Here is a 5,279-nt window from a genome sequence, read left to right as displayed (position 1 = left end):
ATATGGTTGTAAACTGCTCGGTTTACTACCGATTTGTTTTTGATGATAGAGCTTCCAAATCGATGATCGGCACCGTTGAACATGATCTAGACTATTTAAATTATCTAGAAATCAAATTTTATGATTTTTTTGCATCACTAACTGAATGATCAAAGGGTCACAAAAGCTATTATTTTAATGGCCGATATGGTGCGTTTGTTTGTTTAACGGTATAGAAGAGTTCAAATCAACTAAATTTTTGTTAAAAAATTTTTTAAACTATTTAATACAAGATCTAGACTCTAAATCTTAAATACAAAAATTATATCATCACTTTTGAAAGGATTTTCATCTTCAGCCATTTATTTTTCTGTTCACCTGATGGACTAAAGAACAATATCAAAAATGTGTGAAATTTGATTTCCAGATAGTTTAAATAGTTTAGATCATGTTTAACGGTGTCAATCATCAATTTTGAAGCTCTATCATTAAAAACAAATCGGTAGTAAATCGAGCTGTTTACTACCGATAGTATTCTAGCAAAACTATATATATATATATATATAGTAGGGCTACTGTGCTATTAGGAGCACAACAGCCCTTGTGCTCCTAACTTTTTAACCACTCATCAAGTTTGATGGGTGGTTAGAATGAGAAAGGGATGAGATATTGAAGATAAATTAGGTGTCTCAATTTCTCTTCTCCTTAAATTTCTCTCCAATATCTCATTTCTCTCTCATTCTAACCATCCATCAGACTTGATGGGTGATTAGAAAGTTAGGAGTACAAGAACTGTTGTGCTCCTAATAGCACAGTAGTCCTGCTATATATATATATATTTCGAGCTTTTCGAGCCTAATTCGAGCGAGCCCGGTAATACTCAAACTTGGCTTGAAATTAATTTCGAGCCTAAATTTAGGCTCAAGCTCGACTTGAAATTAATTTGAGCCGAGCTCGAGCGAGCCGAATATCGAGCCGAACGCGAGTAGGACACGAGCCCGCTCGCTCCTTTGCCAGCCCTAGATTTAGCCAATTTGTAGAGGGAGAAATTGAGAGGATAATGATTGGCGTGCGCGCTTTGCTTGAAATAGTATATGTGCAGGTAGTAGGTGTATTATTATTGAATATTGATTTGTTTTGCAGTCTAAAAAAAGGCAAAATGGGCGTATAATATAAGCTCGTGTATGCATGGTGGAGGGGAAGCAGAGGTGAGATGAGGGGACACGTGGGCCCATTCCATATGTAACCATCCGCCTGGATCACGCCTCCTCCTCATCCATCCTTGCCGCCTCTCCCAACCATCAGATCTCCGACGCGTGGCGGCACGTGCCCTCGTCCTCGCATTACGTGGCTCCCGGATTCCCTCCTCTCGTGGAGGTGGAGGGATTCTGCACCGTCACTTGCACCACGTCATTAATAATAAGTTAATTATATTTTTTCTTTTCAAACGAAAGTACAGTAAAAATATTTTTTTATAATCATGAGGGGACATATATCATGACGCTACGTTGCCAATATATACATACCCATTGCATTCTAGAATTTTTTCTCTCTGGTGATCAGAAGGAAAGAAAGTTTCTTACTATGCAACACTTACGCCATATTATCAATAGCTAATCAATTATATATATTTTTTAAAAAAAATTAGTATAATAAAAATAATGTTTTAATTAATATAATGGAATGAATAAATTAAAAAAAAAATCTCATTGGTTAAAGATGCTGCATCAACTATATAACTGATGCATTCTTGACTTTTTTTTTCTCTTATAGTATTCCACAATCAATCATCTAGTCACACTTTATTGTCAACAAAAAAAATAAAATAGAAAGAATAAAATAACAATAAAAATGTTGAGTCTCTTTTTTTTTTTTTTTTTTTGCTCTTTTATGTGCTATGTAAAAGTTTTTGATAATTTTTATTTGAACTTTAAGCCGACTTACAACCTAAAAATTAGTTACGGACAAATAAATACATTCTTAGCTATGTGGCCTTACTCTATATATTGGAGTTTTATTTTTTTATTTTTAACTTTCTACACTATTATCATATTCCATAAAAAGTATTAAATATATATTTACAATAATATAGAGATTTGTGAGAAAATAAAAGTATAGTGTTGTATTTGAAAAAAAAAAAAACAACACAGAATAGCAAATAGAAAGTAAACTTTAAGTATAATGTATTGAGGACAAGCGTACAATAGTTTAATAGCGTCTTTCAGAAATAAATAGTATAGCACGATGAATAAAAAGAGATACTTGAGTACATTGTAATAAAATGTAATTAAGCCTTTGAGCAATGCTATTTATATACCCAAAAATTTTGACCCGGTAAGGATTTAATATGGGTCCATATTAGGTGTTTGTCCGGTCAAAATTTTTTTAAACAAAAATTCAAAGATTTTTTAAATTCTAGGATAAAAAAAAGTGTAAAATTTATTTATTTTTTTTGGATGTACAAATAGCATTTTCATAAGTGCTTATATTTGGGAAGGGGGTTTAATTATAAAAAACTTCCTGTATTTAATTATGTGTCTTAAATATATTTCTATATAAAGAATTTAAATAATGGCTGCCATGCACTTTTAGTCTTGTGTCAAATAGGTCATATAATCAAGAACTTTGTTTAATTTTTAATAGAAATGTTATAGAAATGTTATAGAAATGTTGACGATCAGGACGTGACAACAATTATTTGGCATTAAAAATAATTAAACTTTTTGAATGTGATGGAAGGAGATTAAATNAGATGCCCTTCTGGGGACTTTTAATTTCATCAATACCCTTCTAAAATTGATAATATCATGAATACCCTCCAATATATAAAAAATTTTCATACATACCCTCCACTAGTTAAAGTCCGTTAGAAATGGGATTAAATTTTCAAAATGCCATTTTTACCCTTTATCTCTTATCAATAGTAAAATTACTAATAGGTATTTTAAGACAATTTTAATAAATATAAATTTAACTAATTTAATATACTAAATATAAAACTAAATTATTAATATATACATTAATTATTAAAAATATATAAAAAATATATTTTATATATAATATGTTTTTATATAATTTTGGTTTTGTTTTTGGTTTCGGATTTCGGCTCAAGTTTAGTTTGGATATAGACTAAAACAATAACTGAATTTGAATATAATGAGACTTTTTTTTTTGCTTCTATAACTGAAACTATCCCTGCTCAGCATCAATTAAGATCACCCATTCAAAATTGGGTTCTTATATAACTATATGCATGCATTTTTTCGTCGATTGAAAAAAAAGAGAGAGTTTTGTTCAAAAGCTAAAATATATAATATTTCAGTTTTTTAATGCATTTAATATAGATAAAATTATCGTGAATAATTTTGGTTAAAAAATTTTGCAAGTTTCCAAGATTAAACAAAGATAAAAAAAAATCCTCAACTTTTATTTTTATTTAAATTTTTATACATAGTTATTTATTTGCTAAAATATAAATAGAGCCACTAGATTTTGTTAAATCATAAAAAAAATGGACAAAATCTCATTTTCCGTGCACTAAAATTAGTCAATTTTTTAAAAAATTAAAAATTAATGGGATGTCAACTAAAATATAAAAGTTGAGGGAGTTGTTTTAAAATGACATATAGCTGAGGGATCTCCATGCATTTTTACTTATAGGAGTTGAGGGTAAACTAGTCATATTAAAAGTTAACCCATCTTTAACCATTTAATAACTATGGTAAAGTTAGAATAACTAACAGTAGGGGTATTGATGTTAATTTTTGATGTTTACAGGGGTATATATGATATTTTAAATTTTAGAAGGGTATATATGATATTTTAAAGTTTAGAAGGGGCATCTATGAAATTGCCCCATATATATATATATATATATATATATATATCGAGTGAGGCTACTAAATTTTTGGAAGCACGGAGCCTTTCGAGCTTCCAGGTCATTTTTGATGTTGCGACTTTCGAATCGTCGATCGACTTCGTTAAATTTGATCTAGAGTATTTGAAGTACCTAGAAAATAAATTTTATGATTTTTCGATATCATTTGCCTAGTGATCGAAGGGGTTCAAAATCAATAATTTTAATGGCCGTAGTGAGCCGTTTGCAAGTTTAACGGTATAGAAATATCCAAATCACGTGAAATTTTGATAGAAAATTCTTTATACTAAAACAAGATCAATATCTTTGATATAAAATTTTAATGTCATATTATCACGTTTTGTAAGATTTTTATTTTCAGCCGTTGATTTTGAGCCCCTTCGTTCACTAGGCAAATAATATCGAAAAATCGTATAATTTATTTTCTAGGTACTTCAAATACTGTAGATTAAGTTTAATAGAGTCGATCGACGATTTGAAAGTCGCAATATATATGAAAAACGATCTGGAAGCACGGAAGGCTCCGTACTTTCAGAAGCATAGTAGCCTCACTATATATATATATATATATATATATATATATGAGATTCATTCTTAGTTAGATTTAGCTAGGGGTGGAAACGAGCCAAGCTCGAGCGAGCTTACCTCAGCTCAAGCTTGGTTTGAAATTAATTTCGAGCTTAAATTTAGGCTCAAGCTCGGCTTGAAATTAATTCGAGCTAAGCTCGAGTGAGTCTAATTTCGAGTCGAGCTAGCTCGAGCCCTAAACGAGCTGCTTGAAATTCTTAACATCGTGCAATCTATAGTTTAATTTTTATAAAATATTATCTAAAATTCGATACAAAAAATGTCTAATAGCTCAATATACAAAATGAATGCATGAAATGCAATATTATAATGTTAAAAAAATTAGGAAAAACAACTCTATGAGCGAGTGAAAAAGAGAAAGAAAGAGCAATTAAAGTAGGATTTTGCTGGTTTGATTTTATGGGCCCAATAATCTAAATTCTATATACATATAATTAAAATACATAACATTAATTTATATAATTAAAATATATATTATATATAATTATATATAGAGAGAGTTCGGCTACTATACTCTAATAGATATTAGTATAGACCCTTTTTATACTCATAAGTTTTTTATCGTTAGATCTATACTTTTGACTATTTCCATCCGTAAATCATACTATTCAACCAACCACCCACTCAATCCTAGGGGATCATTTCCATCCGTAAATCATACTTTTGACCATTTCCATCCGTAAATCATACTATTCAACCAACCACCCACTCAATCCTAGGGGATCACTATTATCCTAATTGCACATCCAATGGCGAAAAATTTATAAGTATAAAAGGGATCTATACTCATAAGAATATAGTAGCCTTAGCATATATATATATATATATATATATA

The sequence above is a fragment of the Ananas comosus genome, linkage group 2, assembly GCF_001540865.1.
Source record: "Ananas comosus cultivar F153 linkage group 2, ASM154086v1, whole genome shotgun sequence".
Classification (NCBI taxonomy): domain Eukaryota; kingdom Viridiplantae; phylum Streptophyta; class Magnoliopsida; order Poales; family Bromeliaceae; genus Ananas; species Ananas comosus.
This window is presented reverse-complemented; position numbering follows the sequence as displayed.